Genomic DNA, 19,451 nt, shown 5'->3' on the forward strand with positions numbered 1-19,451 from the left:
TCTTTGAGCTTTATGTAAAGTTACGGATTGGAATTTTGCATATGCTGGAAATTTTGCAGAACTGTGCATGGGCAGGTATCAGAAATATGTATTTTTTCACTGAGACTTTCTGAATGACTGACAGCGAGAGTGAACCCCACGTTTTTGGTGCTTTACCAGGTACATGTTATATTTATATGCTTGTTGTGTCCTTTTCCAAGTCCCTGAACTGTCTTCATGGGCAATCATAGCAAGGCTAAAGAGAGGTAGTCAAGAGTCAGCTACATGCAAAGTAAACGAGCATGAGTTGCATTGCTTGTCAATCACCCATTCTGGTCTAACGTCTGCTAAGACTAAAATGCTTGCATTTGCCAGCAGTCTCTGTCGTTTTTAGGTCGAGCCTTGACAGCACATGCGCTGTCTGCAAGACCTGTTGTAATCTATTAAACCACTCTATTCCCACCTCCTGGTTACTATTGGCTCCTTTCAGCTTTTCTCTTATTTGTTGCCTCCTGTCTTGTTCCTTGCGCCAATAGCTCATTTCCTTTGAGGGCTCAGGTGCACCGGTAAAGTACAGTGTACTTACACTTGTCATTTTTATCTCCTGTGTGTAGGAACTTTTTTAGCTTTATTTATTGATGCTTTTGGCATTGCGGCTTTCCCAGTTTTGATTTCCCTTTGCATTATAAGCCCTCCCCTCACACTTCGAGCATACACAGCCCCTGCAGCAGTCGTCTTTTCCTATGTGTAGTAATAACATTGTCATTTTTATTGTTGATGTTTTGGCGTCGCTGTTTTCCTACTTTTGAGCCCCACCCCACCCTCCGAGCATACACAGCCCCTGCAGCAGTCTTCTTTTGGCTCGTCGTAGTTTTCGAGCCACTTCATATTATAAACCCACCCACCACCCTCCGACCACACACAGCCCCTGCAGGAGTCATTTTTTAGGTTTTGCCTAAGCGAAAGCTGCGCACTGCGGAGCTTTTTCACACAGGCAAAAACCTTATGTTTACAGTAGAGTGGCTTGGGAATCCGCCCTCTGTTCCATTGGCTAGCTCCATAAATGGAGGCTAGCCATTGGAACAGAGATCTGTCCGTCATGGCCGGACTAGATTCGTGGGCGTTCCCGCGATTTCTTCCCTCTCCACCCCTTTCCGATCGTCATTGCGGCGGTGGGCGTGTGCAATTTTTTTTGGGATCTCGCCATGTTTTCTTCATTTCCACTGTGTCTTTTGCAGGGGTGGGCTGTGCACTGAGGCCGCTGATCAGGTAAGCAGCATTTTTTAATACTTTTGTTTTTATCCCGTTCCCGACCCCCACTCCCGGCTCTCCGTGAGCCCGTTCCCGCCCCTGCCCCCCCCTCTTGCTCTCCGTGTGCCTGTTCCCGCACCACTTGTAAATGCTTGTTTACAGTGTGCGCAGCCACTAAGTCTCCAGTTCCGGGACTAAGACAAGGGAGGCCGTGGGGCTGACCGGGAGTATGGCAGTGCGTGATGCAAGAGGTACCCGGAGAGAGGGGGGCGATGGTAACACACATTCAGAGTCACACTTTGATTTCCGCCGTAGCCCGGAGGAAACACCGGAAGAAGATGTCCGGCCCACCGCCTGGTTGTGGGCGGGGCCGGGAGGACGTAGTTTCCCATCACCTGTGTGCTTCTCCCCTGCCTGTCCATGTTATGCTGCCCTCCTGTAAGTCTCCCCCAAGAGTTGCTTTCTAATCCATGTGCTCCTCCCCACCCGCTCCATGACGTTCTTTCGCCTGTTGCATCCCCCTAACCCCGACCTCCATGTTACTTTCTGCCACCCGCACCCTCTGTGTTGTTTCCCCACCCTCATCCTTTGCGATTCTTTATTCCACCTGCACACTACATGTTGTATCACCCTACCCAATTCCCTTTGTGGTGTGTTCCTTTCTCTGTCACCTGTGCGCTTCTCCCCTGCCTGTCCATGTTATGCTGCCCTCCTGTACATGTTATGCTGCCCTCCTGTACATCTCCCCCAAGAGTTGCTTTCTAATCCATGTGCTCCCCCCCACCCGCTCCATGACGTTCTTTCGCCTGTTGCTTCCCCCTAACCCCGACCTCCATGTTACTTTCTGCCACCCGCACCCTCTGTGTTGTTTCCCCACCCTCATCCTTTGCGATTCTTCATTCCATCTGCACACTACATGTTGTATCACCCCACCCAATTCCCTTTGTGATGCTTCCATCCATGTGCATCCTTTGTGATTCTCCTCTTCACGCGTGACATCAATCTTGCTGCCACCCCCCCCCCCCCACTTCCCCCACCTTGTGATGCTCCGGAGATGCTGTAGATCATTGCTAAAAACCAGTGGCAAAATTAATGAGTCCCAAAGGCCATTTCTGTTGGTTTTGTCAATACTTGTTCTTCAAGCATCTTTATACCTCAGCGGCAAGAAATACATGTGAAATTTCTTTTTTTTTTTAAATACTTATGTTACAGATTGTCTGCTACGTTCGCCTCCAAAATAGGCACCCTGCCTTTCATAATTATACAATGACCAGTGTGAACTGGAAGCGATGCATTGTCCATTATAATACTGTTTTTTTTTCACCCAAAGTCCAGAAAATGTTTGACAAAGAGTAAAAAAAAAGGGCTCAGTTATAGTTTTTGTGGCATGAAAACTGCACATTAAGCCACAGAAATTGACGTTAGTGGTACGTATGCATTTAGTTATACCCCTTACTTTCTGGCACGGACAAGGCTTTGTGTTGTGCTCTTAATGTACTGTGACTATGTGGTACTTTCTAAATCCCCCTCTTGGGTGGTTAATCTACTGCTGCACCCCTTGGGTGCCTTCACTTGGCCTCATGTTGAGCTCCTTTGGTGCTGACCATTTTCTGCAGATAACACAAGCCTGTTGGAAATAAAGTGCATTGTGACTTGCTTTCCCCCATCTCTCACAGCCTGCTCTGTGCAAAAGTATTTTACACCCTTTGACACCTGTCTCTTGCCTGTGAAGAACCCTTTCCCACCTTTGACTTAGTTTCACAGCCCAGCTATCTCACACCTACCTACTGTCTGCTGTTCCTCTGTGACACCTCGCTATTGTCTGCAGCACTCCCTTTCACCAGTGTACATCATTGCATCCCCTTTCACACTTGTTTGTTGCCTGTACAATCCCTTGTACACCTGATGTTACACAAAGAGCTTCTCCCACCCAAACCTACCCATAATCTACACACTCCCTCTCAGACTTCTTGCTGTGTACAACCCTTTTCACACTCCTCTTTTATCTGCACAATCCTTCTCTCTCTCACTCCTACATCATCATCTCTCTCCCCAGTCTGTCACCTTTGAAGTCCTTTTTACACCTGTTGGTTACCTATGCAGTTGGTTCATCTCTAACAACAGTGTATAACTTGCACAGGGGGGATCGCAGTGTGTGGAGGGCTCTGTGTGGGTGTGTGGGGGGCTCTGTGTGGGTGTGTGGGGGGCTCTGTGTGGGTGTGTGGAGGGGCTCTGTGTGGGTGTGTGGAGGGGCTCTGTTTGGGTGTGTGGGGGCTCTGTGTGGGTGTGTGGAGGGTTCTGTCTGGGTGTGTGGGGGGGGGCTCGCAGTGTGTGTGAGGGCTCTGTGTGGGTGTGTGTGGGGGGACTCTGTGTGGGTGTGTGTGGGGGGCTCTGTGGGTGTGTGTGTGGGGGGCTCTGTGTGGAGGGGCTCTGTGTGGGGGGGCTCTCTGTGGGTGTGTGTGGCATTTGCGAGAGATTAAGCTATTGGCATTGTAAATGACAATCCCATATATTTATCGGTTTTCAAAATGAACACATAAATAAAAAAATTGTCATTTACAATGCCAATAGCTCTAACTTTTCCAAAGGCGAAACCGTTGCATTGTAAATGCTTGTTCTTATGTGTAATAACTTTTTAACCGCTTCAAGGTGGCCGGAATTCCTCCGCAGTGCGGAAGAATTCCACACGTGCGCGGAATGGACAGCTCCCGGTCGTCCTCCGTGACATCAGAAGGCCGGGGGCCGTCCGACGGATGGAAGAGGTTATAATCTTTATTGTTGTTTTTGGCGTCACTGGCTTCCCATTTTTAATTCCCCTTGGCGTTATAAGCCCTCCCCACACCATCTGAGCATACACTGCCCCTGCAGCAGTCTTATGTTGGCCGTCATCATCGGGGCCCAGAAGGTCTGATATGCACACTGTCTACACATTTGTGACACAGAGTGAATTGTAGCAGTTACTTCTTGTTTGCACTGCAATGCACATGAAAGGCACAACAAATACCCTTATTGGCATGCTTGTACAACGTACCTTCTCAGAAGTGTTTCAGTACTGGGTCCTCAAGTCTGAATGTTTCGATTTTGAATTTGTAAAACAGTCACACTTTGGGATACAATTTGTGTATTCATGCCCATGTATCACTTTTAAAAGCCGGTTTTAGAGCAAAACATTTCTATTTTGCGGACGGCACAAAATCGAGCAACAGAATACAAGCCGTCAAGTCCACGACCCCACCACTCTGCCTTCTTTTTAGTGATCCGAGGTGCAATTATGCCACCAGGCAGAAACCAGATTGGTTATTATCAGCCTTGAAGTGGAGATTTTGCATCGGATTTGCTGTTTCTCAGAAGCGACGTAGAACGATGTGATAACTAGCCATTCATTTTATTCTTATATAGAACACCTTACAAGTTAAGTCATGGCCTACGAGTTGTTTCACCATCGGAACTCAAAAACACACGCTCTGGTTAGTCAACTGTCTAATACTTCTTTTCAAGCAACAAAAGCCTAATTGTTTGCTTATAATTGCAGTACAACAAATGCTGGTCTTTCTCCCCAGTAACATTATAGGCATGCAGCAGGGTTCTTTTACAATTTCCAGCTCGTTTTCACATCAGTGCTCCTGTGGGAATTTGATTATTGTTTGCTTTTCCCAGTAACACTTTCTCATTTGTTAAAGTTAGAGGTGTTGATATTAAAAATACCAATGACAATACTGCTTTGCACATATAATTATTCCACAGCAAATAGAAACACAAAAGTAAAAAGCATTGTCATTTTAAACACCAACAGCTCTAACTTTTACAAATGCGAAACCTACTGCATTGCAAACACTTGTTTTCAATGCACTCTCCGATGGAAATATAAAGTAAACTACGTTTAAAAGTATTCAACATTCTTCTGGGCTCTTCTTCATCCTCCTTTCTTTTTGACAATGTCTGTCCCTACACTCGGGAGCTGTCTTGTTCATCTGAAAGCTGGGAATGAGCATCCCCACCGGATTCTTTTCTATTCACTTAAGGCTTGTAGAAATCTGGGCAAAGGCAGAAAATGGCTGCTGATGGTAGGCTCACCCTGCACATTTTCTTTCGTCCCCAGAAACCCAGGGGTGGTATTTAAGGTGACTGTAGGACAGGTGGTACAAGTATTTGGTTACATAGGGGTGACAGCAAAACAGTGAACAACAATTCTATACCTCTTCTTTGAGTTCCCATGGAGGTAAGATTGTATCTGTCTGGGTCCTAAAGTTGTTTGGAGTAAAGCTATAAAGTACTGATGCATTAGTGTCTAGGAAACCTGCACGAAAAGAAGTACTGAGCTCATAAGCAGTGACATTGATGCTAATTAGGATGCTGCACACAGTGCATTTGCCTTAGACATATGTGTAGGAGTTTAGACACACGTCTCCATATATCTCTTCTTTGAGAAACTTTATAAGTACTGCGTTGGTTTACAAATTAAGTAATTAGGAACACCTCTCGGTCTTTACTTACTATATGGATTTAATCAGCTGAAACTGTAAATTGACAATAAAGTGATGTGAAATCTTCCAATAACGTCTTCCCTGAGCTAAAGAAATGGGGATATTTTTCAAAGTTGAAATCCACAAGAAATAAAATTAGCATAATTCTTCGCGCCCTGTTAACTGTTATTGGGATTTTGTAATTCAGAATCAAGTCTCAAACAAAAGAGGTAGAGAACCGAAGCACACCACAAACGCATGCTCTAAGGCACAAACTCTTTAAATAAAGGAAATACATTACTTAAGGATTTAAATAATCACACATAAGCTGTCCTGATATCTTTTTAGGCAAGGAAAAATGAAGGATGCTTTTATAGAACAGTTTTAACCTCATGAAAAAGTAAACTAGTGAGTACATTGACAGCTCCTTTGCTGTGCTATAAAAACCAGACAGTCAGTCATTATGACTTTCTTTACCCTTACAACAGATAACATTCCGTAAAGTTTTTCGTCTTAAATGTAGATGTAATCAAAACAAATACTTTTGTAAAGTTCCGTAACTTTTCAGAGCGTTTTACTCAAGATTGTCTTTTCCTTCAGAAATATACATTTCATTTAGTTCTTATTATTTACAAGTGTTAAAGGTTAATTTCAGATACCTGTTCAAGCATAAAATTGGTCTTCAGTGGGAGGTGCAGTTATTTTTTTCTCCAGCCTCCTGAGTTCAGAGTCCTAATGGGATGCATTTTTGTACTAGTAATTTTTGCCCCATTCTTAGTGCATTGCGGGTCACCAATGTACTTTATGTTGCTAGAGACAATACAACAAACACCTGCATTATGTTGATTAATAATAGGCAAGCAGGCTGCTTTGAAGCCTGCCAATTTTCCCACACTGGCATTCTTCATGAGGCGTTGGTTAAAGTCCATCTGTTATGTTAAATGTTACACTAATTGGAACTTGTAAAGCACAATGTCACCCAATTGGGCATCCTGGTGCTGGTGGAAATTTCCACCTAGAATTCGTTGCAGTTGAGCAACAGTGTCTGAAACACAATCGTTTGCAAGGCCTTTCGAAAGGCAAAAAAATATACCATTGCCCTGAGGAAAAAGGATAGTTCACTCATTAGATTCCGTTCCAAATATGATGTTTGGCCAACTTTATTGATTTTTTTTTTTTTTTAACATCATTTTTATTGCAACACCAATATAAATGTACAGTCAAAATCGGCAGCAATATTAATTCACTGTGTACAAGATTATTATTAACCAGTCTTTCAGTTGTCCGGGAATTCCACCCTTCCTCCGGTGCGGGTGGCCTCACCCATGGGTGCTTCTCGTATCACCTTACATTGTCTGTCAGTGGTGGTAGGCAAGCATTTCTGGTTCGCTTTTGTGATTTTCACCCCTCCCCCAATTTCGGTTCCCCAACAGCCCGCCAATTCCAGCTTCCTTCCCACCCTCCCCCGTGGTCGCTCTGCGCCGTATCAGCAGTATAAGAGTGCCTGGTGCGTTGCAGGAGGAACAGACTTTCGCTAGGGTGTGCTCTCCTGTACAGTGACAGGGCTTGCCCCATCTAGCTCACCCTCGCTCTCCAACTCCTCAGCATCCATGTCGCAGAGCGCCTGCACCATCATTTCCCATGCAGTCGCCCTCTCCAGAGCCTTCTCATCATTCATCCTCCATGCCACCTGGTATCTCAAGGTACTTTCACACGCGGCCCACCGCAGGCATTCCCCATACCCTCTTTTATATGTGGGCCCCACTCTCGACTTCCAGTTCCTCGTAATCTCCCGCTTGGCCAGAACAAGTCCCAAGTCTATAAATTTGCTAGTAGTCTTGTTTCTAGGCGTGTGTGGGAACCAATGGAGGATGCCAACCGCTTTAGTGTACTGGATATCTCTGTCCGTCGCGCTGTTAAGGGCCCGCCCAACTTCCTGCCAGTAGTCTCCCAGAGAGGGGCAATCCCATAACATGTGACCCAGGTCCGCCCCGACTGTATTACATCTGGGGCAAGCAGCGTTGTCTACCCCAAAATACTGTTGTATTTTGCCCGGTGTGAGGTATGCTCTGTGAAGGACATAGAAGTGGATCAATTGAAACCTGGCGTTTCTCGAGCTCTTCCGTGCTCGCCTAAGTAACTGGCCCCAGGTCGTGTCAGGTATCTCCACTTGCAGGTCCAGCTCCCATTTGGTTTTCAGGGCCGTCAATGGTCGCAAGGCCTCCCGCTGCATCCTAGAGTACAAGCAAGTGACAGCTTTAAAGGTCCCCGCCGCCATCATCGTATATTGACAGGCCATAGAGATGCCCGGCTCCTGCAACCCCTCCCCCCAGTGGGCTTGCATAGCGCCCGTCACTGCCGCATGCAACAAGTAGTCGCCCCTCGGCAGGCCGAAACGCTCCTGCAAGTCCTGAAACTGCAGCAACACCCCATCCTCATAGAGATCACCCAGCATTTGTATCCCCGCCTCCTCCCAACCAAGCAAGCGCGACCAGTCCCCTCCATGCGGTAGGGCCGTGACCATTCCCAGCGGAATTTCAGGGGCATACATAAGGCGGACTCCCGCCCGCTTACGGGCCCGGTCCCAGCAGAGTCGGAACGTCCGCTCCTCGACCGTCAAGTCTCCAACCCGGAGCTTCTGGTGCAGCGTGATGTACGCCAGAACGTGTCGCGGGGTACCATCTACTCTCGCGTCTTCAGGGCCTCTATATACTTTCGCAACCTCCTGAGTAAAAATCTGCAGCTGCGCAGCCAGGTAATACCCTTCAAAATCCAGCACCGCCATCCCTCCTTCATCCTTGGGGCGCAGCAGAGTGTCGAGCGCTATGCGCCTCCTTCCCGTGCCCCACAAGAACGCTATGATCAGAGATCTCAGGCGTTTAAAGATAGAGCCCGGGATCCACACCGGAAGTGTCCTAAAGTAATACAAAAGCCTGGGCAGGGCCACCATTTTGAGCAGGGAGATCCTACCAGCCAGGGACAATGGCAGGGTCGACCAGAAGTCCATGGACCCTCGTAGGGCATTAATACAGCGGGTGATGTTGCCTTCCAGTAAATCAGCCGGGGTATGATAAACATAGACCCCCAAATAATGTAGGCAGCGCGGCTCCCATCTAAGGTCTTGTGCAGTGAGTGGGCACGGTTCTCCCAACCGCAGGGGGAACAGGCAGGATTTAGGCCAGTTGACCCTCAGGCCCGACAACCGGCCGAACCGCCCTAGTAGTCGCCGTGCCCCCTCGAGCTCGGGGCCCGCATCGGCCAGGAACATCAGCAGGTCATCTGCGTATAAAGAAATGAAGTGCGGCCTGCCCCTAAACGATAAACCGGCATAGTGGCGGCCCAGCCTGGCCTCCACGGCGAAGAGTTCCATCGCTAGAGCGAACAGGAGCGGAGATAGGGAACATCCCTGTCTGGTGCCACGCCTGACCGGGTATTGCCTCGAGATCAGAGTACCCACTCGAACTCTCGCTACCGCGTCAGTGTACAGGACCTTAGTCCAGTTTATGTATCCGTCCCCCAGTCTGAAGCGTCGCATCACCTCATAGAGGTAGCCCCACTCAAGGCTGTCAAAGGCCTTCTCTATGTCAATGGAAAGAACAAATGGGGAAACAGCGCTCGGCCAGTCCGCACCCATCAGTCTCGTGAGCCTACGGATATTGTGGGTAGTGTTGCGTGTCGGGATAAAACCGCACTGATCCTTATGAACAAGGCCCGTCATGTGCACCAGCAGTCTGTTGGCAAGAATTTTACTCAGGATCTTGTAGTCCGTCGTCAACATTGACAGCGGACGGTATGAGGACAAAGCCGCACCCTCTCTGCCCGGTTTTAAGAGCGGGATCATGAGAGCCTCACTCATGGATGTCGGGAGCCTACCCTTCGTTTGAGCTTCATTGTATACCTCTCGCAGCCGCGGAGCAAGGTGCTCCAGATATTTACTGTAGAATTCGATCGGGAGCCCGTCAAGACCCGGGGTCTTGTTCCTGGCCATTTGCTTTACTGCACACCCTATCTCTCCAAGAGTGATGGGCCGACCTAGCTCTTCCGCCTCTGAATCCTCCACCCTAGGCAGTTGCAAGCCGTCCAAGAATTCTCCTAGCTCATCCGCTCCTCCTGTCTCACCACTCTCATAGAGCCCCTCGTAATAAGTACGAAACTTATTCAGGATCCCGGGTTGGGTATGGCAGGGCTCCTCCCCCGTCTCCTGGATCAGCATGATCGGCATGCCCCTCCCAACTGGGTTAGCGAGCCACGCCAGCATAGACCCCGCCTTATCGCCCTCCGCATGTGCCCTCGTCATGTACGCTTTATGGTCAAAGCTGCGCAGCCGTTCCAGCTCTACAGCCAGCCCCTCCCGTGCCCCACTAAGCCCCTCCTGCAACTCAGGGTGATTCGGGCGACCCTTCTCCAGTTCCCTCAGCCGCGTTTCAGCCTTGTCTAAATCGTCCATTAAAGTCTTGCGAGCCCCTGCCGTGTGTCCAATACAGTGTCCCCGCACCACCACCTTAAACGCATCCCACTCTATTGCCCTCGTGGAGGCCGAACCACTGTTCTCCTCAAAGTAACTCTCAATACGGTCTCCCAGGGCCTCCCTAAACAGCAGATCATCCAGGGTGTCGGGTTGCAGGCGCCATGTTGGCACGCAGTTAACAGTCGCCATCCAGTTCAGAGATATCAACAGTGGGTTGTGGTCCGATAGCGTCCTGGCCAAGTATTCCGCCCCACCCACTGCAGGGAGCACGCATGGCGAGCAAAGAAATGCATCTAGCCTTACGTGCAGATCATGCAGGTGCGAGTGAAAAGAGTAGTCCCTAGTGGTGGGGTGCAACGCCCTCCATGCATCCCTGAGGGCCCAGCTCTCCTGCCATTCCATCCTACGCTTAGCGACCCTATGCACTGGGGACGCGCGCAGTGGGGGATGGGACCTATCCAATAACACATCCTCGACTGAGTTGAAATCCCCCCCCAAGAGGACCGGTCCTGCTAAATATCCCGCCAGTTTTCCCGAGATGGTAGACAGAAATGCGGGCAGATCCACATTAGGGGCGTACACATTGCATAGAGATATCACCCTGCCTCTCAGCCTCCCCTCCACCGCCACATACCTGCCCTCCGGGTCTACTAATGCTTTTGTCACCTGGAAGGGGACCCCCGCCCGTATCCAAATCAGTGTCCCCCTTGCAAAAGCTGAGAACGACGTGTAAAACAGCTGCCCCCTCCAACGTCTCTGCAGAGCAGCCCCCTCTTGCTTATTGAGATGCGTTTCTTGCAGGAACGCTATATGAACCCCTCTACGCTTGAGGTATGCCTGAACTTTATGCCTGCGTGTCATTGACTGCATACCCCGCACATTCCAGGACACACATTTCAATGCCCCGGTACTAGCCATCCCTCCCCGCACAACTGGACCAGACAACAAAGAACACTGTCCGCACATGTCCCGCGACCACGGGCCACCCCACCCACCCACTCCAAACAGGAAGCCAAACCCCTCCAACAACAACTATCCCCTGAGCAACCCCAACTGCTCGCAACGCCCACCCCCCCAGGACAGGCCCCCCCCGCAACTGGAAGTACCCCCATCCAAACCAACACACCCAACCACCCCTCAAAGAAAGGCGGTAATGGCCGCAGTCTCCACTGCGGTGACCTTAGGGGCCAGTAAGGCGTGGCTCGATGTGCTAGATCCTCAAAGCAAATCAACCCCGCGCACTCCACCCCACAATCCCCACATCATAGCGCCCCAAAACCTCAAGTAGCCGCGTTCCACTGTCGCGGGCCCAGTGCCCCGGTGTCCAACCAGCGAGTCCACTCCACTAGTTCAGTTCAACACGTCTCAAGTATCTCCCCCGAAGTCTGCGGCGTCACAATAGGGCCCCGGGCTCCACCAAATTCCGATAGTCCCGTCTCCGAGCCCGTGCCGAGGTCCTCTGAGCCCGTGCCCTTCCCGGACTGGCTTCTGGTCCTGGACAAGTCCGCTACCGCCTGTAGGGCCGCCTGCCTCTCCGCCTCAGTCTGCGACACCGAAGGCTTGCCGGTCCTCCTGCGGTTCCTCCTGATCCGTTGGGATTTCCTGACCGGTTGCGCCACCTTAGCCTCCTCCTCCCTGGCCTTAGCACCATCCGTTCCAGCTTTATAAGTGTCCCACCAGGTCCAAGCGTCCGCGGAGGACGTAAAGAAGAGAGATTGTTCATCCACCACCACTCTCAGCTTGGCGGGGAACAGCAGAGAGTACTTGATGCCTTCATCGCGGAGCTCCCGCTTAAGGGACAGAAAGTTCGCCCTGAGCCGCTGCGTCTCAAACGTGTAGTCCGGGAACATAGTGACCCTGCTGTTGTCCACTTGAAAGGGCCCTGCCTCTCTCGCCCTCTGCAATAGCCAGTCCCTGTCCCGGTAATGGAGCAACTTGAACACCACTGGGCGAGGTGGGAGGCCTGAGGCCGGCGGGCGCGCCGGAACCCTATGTGCCCGTTCCAGGGAGAAGAAGGGGGACAGTCCCTCCGGCGCCACCTCCGTCCGCAACCAGTTGTCGAGGTAGCCCACCATATCGTCGCCTTCAATTTTTTCCGGCAGGCCCACGAGGCGTACGTTGTTGCGCCTATTCCGGTTTTCCGCATCTTCGGCCCTCCGTTCCAGCACCTTCAAGCGGTCCATCACCTCCGACATCTGCGCCTTCACCGCTGCATGTCCCGGGGCTAATTCCTTAACCGTGATCTCCACGGACTTCACTCTGTCCTTGAGTTTATCATGGTCGGCCTTCAGGAGGCCCAATCCCGTCGCCACCTGAGCTATATCCTGTTGCAAAGCGTCCTTTGTGGTGGCGATGGCCTCCAGGATACGGTCCTGCATCCGCTGTAAAGCCGATTGGTCTCGATCCGCTCCTTCTGCAGCCTCTGTATCGGTCGCGCCATCTCCCTTCTTATTCGGCTTCCCCATCTGGGCCGGCTGAAGCGGCGGTCCCCAAAGCTGTCCCTGCTCTCTCTCCGCACGTCGCCGGGCTTTGCCCACGGGAAGGGTCCCTGCAGCCTCAGCGGAAAAGCCTGTCCTTTTTCGTGCCCGGTGCGCTGCCCAGGTCTCCGGATCCAAGGCTGTCTCTAAGGAGCAAGGTCTCCGATCTGTCGCTAGCCCGGATGGCGCCAGTCGTGCTCAGAGGCCCGGGGTCACCGTCACTGGGTTATAGCCACACTGTCGCCGCCACCACCAAGGGGCGGATCCCAACCGCCCGGGGTGCGCCCAGGGTCCACTCCAACACCCGGGGAGGGGCGCGATGCAACCGCTAGCACCTCCGACCTGCAGGAGTGTCAGCTCTTAGGGTGGCTCCGGCCCGGCTACTCCGTCGTCTCCGTATCTCATGCCACCGCCGCCATTTTAGGTCGAGGACGTCGCGCCTGAGTCCAACTTCCTGAGTCGGATAACTGGCTTGGAATGGCCCGGTGTCGTCCTCCGTGGGCACCGGACCCTCAGTGGAGTCTTCCAGTGTCGAATGATATCAATTATGTCGGGGTCCGATCAGATTTTCAGGATATTTTCCGGGATCGGGCGCGGAGCTCCGAGCTCACGCTGCCTACCTCCTCGGCATCCAAGCCACGCCCCCCGGCCAACTTTATTGATGTTCTTCTTCCTGGGATCTAAGCCGAAAGTGATTAGCAAACTAATAAGATGAAGTTGAGACATATATATCAAAACTTTGATCTGAGAAACAGGTGTCCCTGTTGGTACCCAGCACAAGTACTTCATCTGTACTCTCTGCTGTATTGGAAGCCAATACATTGTTTCTATAGACCTGGTGGAGGAGGTCTAGTGCAGTTTGATATAGCAGGATCTGTGCCGCTGTAGACAGAACTGTTTGCAGCCGCAGACTGAACTCGTAGCAGCCAGAGTCTATTGGGGCCCCAGAATTTGTCACTGTTTGCAAGCTTCCAGTGCAGGGACAATCATGGTCCGTTTGGCTATTATAAGCTGAGAAATTTACAGATATTTGAAAAGGCATCTTTAGAACCCACTTAGGTAATCTGAAGGATAAATGAGAGGCAACTTTACATAATAATCCCTGGGTTCGACCCCTTGTTTATGGGTAATGGGCAGGTGCCCAATGAACGAGCCCTGTTAATTGGAGATTATTACAGACTATTGTGGATATATCGAGTGGGTCACTGCACCCAAAAGTTCCTAAATCCGTGATGAAGCCAGCTAGTGCTCAATTATCTAGCAGACACTTAACTAGGCCCATGTTAGTGGAGTGCCTGATTGGTTTATTCGGTGACTTGAACCAGAATCTGTCAGCTAACCAGATTGTGCTATAACCAAAAACTTTAAATTTAAATAAGAAAACATTTAAGATTTTTTAAGTACCAGGCCTACTTTGTAGGTGTTTCTAAGTCACTGACACGGATATTTTAGGAATAAAGATATCATAGACAAGCATGTCCATGTGAAGACTAGATTGGCATATGTCTTAAGTAGGTTGTCTAGAGCTCGGTTCCCTCAAGCAGAAGGTGGTCCCAGGTGATTTGTGAACATAGTTCCACAGCTTTGAATTATGCAGAACTTTGAAAGAGAAAGCCTCAGACTAAATAAAATGAGCCAGGGGGGTTTTCTGTGAGCACTGCATGCCACATTTCCCATCTTAGAACACTGTTTGCCAATAACAACTCAGAAGAAACAAACCGTACAAACCTTGCTCAGTGACATATACCTTAACTGTTTGATAATTCCAACTTTCATTCAAATCACTTGGATTCATCATAGACACCTACCTCACCCTCAAGGAACCCAATGCCAAAAAATAGCTATTTGAAAGAACGTGAAACCGTTTCTTCCAGAAACCAACTCTAGAACATCTGCTCAAGCCCTCACACCCTTGCTGGAATCTGAATGACGATACTGTCCTACTCCATGTCCTGCTAGTTTCCACACTAGCACTCGTTTAAGGCATCCTACACACCACAGCACATCTCATCCATGGACTGAGCAATTATGATCACATCACTCCCACCCAAATGGAACCCCACTGGGTCCCTTGCTGCTCACACCATCTTCAAATGCAGTTGCATCATTTACAAAGCCATCATGACCAGCACCCCCGCTTATCTTGCAGACAAGTTAAACATCTCTGGTGATTTTCAGCACACCTACAGCCAGGACACAATCAGACTGAAGACTAAAATGTGTAAAGAAGAAAAAACAAGGCATCAGATCTTTCGATCAGTGCACTCAGGATCTGGAACAATGTCCCTGTATTCATCAAAAACACCCTTACTCTGCTCTAGTTTTGCAAAGAGTTGAAGACACACCTCTATGAGAACTCTACATTACACTGCAGTACCTGTCCACCACCAACCACCTCTCCTATCACTTACTGACTTTAAGCTTGTTTTTGACCCTACAGCCTTTTGGCTAATTTTATGCAATAGAAATCCAACCTACCTACATACATACATACCTACATACATAAAAGCATACTTGGTGGGGGTTACACAGAAGATGCACAGAAGATCTGAATTGTGTGGCAGACTATGTAGCAACTCTTGGTGGTCATGTTAACTCTCATGGGAGTAAAAGAAAGGTTTTGGTGGTGGGAGCCCAATTTGACAATGTATTGCCTTATTTGTTTAACTGGGCGTTAGGTGAGGACTAGCTAGCATACACACTATTTTATAGGCCATGGAATCCCTGCTTAGTCCAATACAGTGATGCCAAATGAGAACATAAGTAGGGTTTTCTGCCTCTTCAGAACTTAAAGAGGGGAAAATATTCTAGGGGTTAGAGTCTTGTATTTGGAGAGAAATGCCTCCAAATGTTTCGAACCTAGGTGATTGGCTGGCAAAGTTCTTTTGAGTGGTCCTTGGCTGCAAATAGCCTGATGCTTTTGATTTTGCTCATTTGTACCCTCATTGAAGATTGCATTTAAGCAAACTTTCTTTAAAGTTTCATCACTAATAATCTGGTTTAAACTGGGATAGTGGATGTAGGGAATACTCAATTTTAAAAACAGAACAGATATGTCTATTTTGAGTACATACTGAGGCCCTATGGTACATGGACATCCAAACATATAATGTTCTCACTCATTCCCACAAACAGAATAAAACTTATGTAATATGTAACAAAGAACTACTATCAAGGATGGTTTGCCTTACAACTGGTTACACTACCTGAAAGAAGATTTCCACCCCATGGTACTTTTGATGTATCACTACAATTTGACCTTATTGAAGTCTATAAAATTATCGATCCATTGGCTCAGCCAGTAGATGCTTCTGTTTTTTTATTAGTTTAACAACCTTCTTGACCTAGCAACATTCATGACAAGGCTGTCAGTGGCTTCAAAGAAATATAGCTGGAAGATTCGTCATTTTTATTATCTGTTGTTCTATTCATGCCAAGTATTTCAAGTAACTTATCATGAATTCAGACCGGGAACATGATTGGATGAAGCGCTCCTTGCTTATCTTCGGAAAGATTTCTACTATGGTGCATGAATGCTTTATGTACCTAAAACTGTTTTGGACATCCTCCTTTTACTTTGTTGTAATGTCCCAGTGCCAGGTTTTGTGACTCTGATGCTCTGGCTTTGATTGAAACTTATCCATCAGTGTGCGCAGTGTGCACATTTTGTGCAAATGGTTAAGGGCTATTACATTATTGCATAGTATATTCACAGGCTAAGTCCTCTCACAGTCTGGTAGGTAATCTTCAAAGGGAGGAAAGTAACTCCTAATTCTTGCTGTGACTCACTCCGCTTGGGTGATGTAGAAGCTCTGAAAGCATGAAGAGTCTTTACCCTTCTCTTCCACCTCCATTGACACAATAAATGTGTCGCAGAAGACCTTCATTTCACTAATATTCAATTAGAAACACAAGCATCTCTGAGGTATTCCATAATTTATTGTTTCAGAAACCAGATGAAATCCCTTTTTTTCAAACAATATCTTTTCTCAGTTGGGTTATAAAGTGTTGTTCAGCTTTAATGCTCTATTTTGGATGTCACTTTTATCTACGATCCTAGTTTTAATGGGAAGTCTTTTGCCTTTTCTTTACACTTATTTTCATGAAGGCTTTAGCACACAAATCAGGCATTAATTGAATGTGAATGCAGATCAAACTAAGCTTGTCTCAGACTTAGCCTCCCTAAATTTGAGCCTACCTAATTCAGGATTGACTCATACAGCTGGTTTCTTCTTGACCCTATCTTTTCTAACCTAAAGGGAATTAGTGTTCTTCCCGCATTGCCAATCTGCTGGTCAGACCACTACCTGATTAAATTCTCTTTTCAAGTGATAATGTATGACTCTAAAGCTCCTTCCAAGGAACCCACACTAATAAGGAACTGGAAAAAATTAGATATAGAAACACTAAACTCAGTTCTTAACTCCCACCTTCCTTGTACAAAACAATCAATACATTCCCTATCCACAGCAGTGCAGAACTGGCACCTGACAGACATTGACACATGCCTACCTCTAACTAAACTAAAACGTAAGGGCCTTCGACCTCCGGCCCAATGGTTTACGGAACTACTGAAAAAAGAAAAATCAGAATGTAAAACCTTTGAGCGCAAATGGAGAAAAAAGGACTCTTTGGAAGCTAAAAAAATCTATAAAAGTAAACTAACTAAATACCATTCCCTTTGCAACAAAGTGCGAGCTGACCATGTGTGCTCTACCATCTCAGCAGCTCTAAATCAATCCAAAACCCTTTTTAAAATGGTAACTGAACTTACAGGTTCTAAAACATTAGCTATGCCACCTGATTTAAACAAACAACGATGTGACACATTGGCTACCTTTTTCATACATAAAGTGGACAAAATCTACCAAGGTATTGCTACTGCCCAAAATAATGCCCCCCTAATGGCAGAAACCCCACTCTGCCCTACTATGCACAGCTGCACCAATCACTTGGATAGGCCTGCTCCTCAACATTCTAGAAGTACGCTGGTTAGTTGTCCCAGGCTCACTATCGAGACTCTAACCAAACTACTCAACACTATGAAATCAGGATCTCCCAGGGATCCCCTTCCTTGTGCAATATTGAAAAAACCTTACCCCTCCTCCTTGAACACTGTTATGGACCTTCTTAATACCTCCCTTCGCGAGGATACTGTCCCTGCTATCTGGAAACATGCAATGATCCACCCCCTGCTAAAAAAGGCTGGAACTGATCCTGATCAACCTTCTAATTTTCGGCCCATTTCCCTGCTTCCTGCGTTTTCTAAGGTTTTGGAAAAACATGTTCACCAAACTCTCACTGAATTTGTTGCTTCACAAGATCTGTTACCTCCCGGCCAATCAGGCTTCAGAGCTGGCTTCTCGACAGAAACCACTTTGTTAGGAGTTGTTGAGAACATCCGATGCCAACTGGATAGGGATGAGACTGTGGCCCTTATACTGCTGGACTTAAGTGCCGCGTTTGATACGGTATCACATACTGTATTAATTAAAACACTTGTCTCCCTAGGCATTCATGACTCAGCACTTAAATGGCTCATCTCCTTTTTAACAGATCGCACCTTCCAAGTTTTCTCCCATGCATCCTGCTCAGACACTTATGTCTTTAAACATGGTGTCCCACAGGGCTCCATACTTAGTCCACTACTATTTAACCTGTATATGAGCCCTCTGGCTAAGGTGGTGAAGGACGCCGGGCTATTGATGTTCTCATATGCAGATGATTCTCAATTGATTTTTTCCCTTTCCTCTGAGAACACTGCCACCCCCTCCACACTCAAGGAAGGCCTTATTAAAATAGCAGGATGGATGCAAGACAACTTTCTCAAATTAAACGGAGAAAAAACCGAGGTCATCATTTTCGGAAAAAATAAGCTCTTGTGGGGCCATAACCATTGGCCTCAAGAAATGGGCACACTTCCCGCCCCAGTCTCACAAGTGCGCAATCTTGGCATCATCATCGACGACTCCCTTAACATGCTCCAGCAGGTGGTAAAAACCTCGGCCACGTGTTTTACCATCCTTAAATGGCTAAAAAAGATCTTATTGATGTTGCCTGATTCTACTAAGAAAACAGTAGTCAATGCCTTAATTACTTCCAGGCTTGACTATGGCAATGTGCTCTATTTGGGCGCTAATAAAGCATCAATTGGCAAATTACAGGTCATTCAAAATTCAACTGCTAGGATATTATGCAAAATCCCTAGATTCACTCCAACCACCCGATCTCTTCGGAGCCTCCATTGGCTGAGGGTCGAATGCCGAATCAAATTTAAACCACTTTGTTTCATGCACAAAATCCACGCAGGTACGGCCCCTAAATACCTTCAATCGCTTGTCCACCTTTACCACCCTGCCCGCACCCTCCGCTCCTCCACATCTAAAAAGTTTGTCATCCCCAAAATCATGCTCAGACGTATGGGCGGCAGGTCCTTTTCCTACCTAGGGCCCTCGCTATGGAACTCCCTGCCATTTACAGCACGTAATGAAATTAATTATGAGCTTTCATAAAACCTTAAAAACCCTGCTATTCAACGTGTAGCAACACTGCCCTCCTAGCCTTATTTACATCGCTCCACTTTTCCCGCCGGGAAACCCTTTGTGGGTAGCTGCTGCGCGCTACAAATGCAATAAATAAATAAAATAAAATAAATAAAATGGTTTTCATATGCTGGTTTAGAAGCACACATCAGTAACTTATTCTGGCGTACATTTTGTTGAAAAGTTTAATTATAGCTCCCTTTCATTGGCTTGCTCATAATAGTCTGCTGATGAACTTGGATCGTAGTCGAAGCTTGATTATTTTCTGTTT

General features: G+C 47.9%; 1 protein-coding gene across 2 annotated transcripts in view; it reads left to right on the forward strand.

The window, feature by feature from the left end:
* RIMS2 (regulating synaptic membrane exocytosis 2) overlaps nt 1–19,451 on the forward strand; it is a 1,859,827-nt gene that overhangs the window by 1,078,760 nt on the left and 761,616 nt on the right. The gene's annotated exons all lie outside the window — the stretch shown is intronic.

Source organism: Lissotriton vulgaris, chromosome 4_1 (genome assembly GCF_964263255.1).
Source record: "Lissotriton vulgaris chromosome 4_1, aLisVul1.2, whole genome shotgun sequence".
NCBI classification, from domain to species: domain Eukaryota; kingdom Metazoa; phylum Chordata; class Amphibia; order Caudata; family Salamandridae; genus Lissotriton; species Lissotriton vulgaris.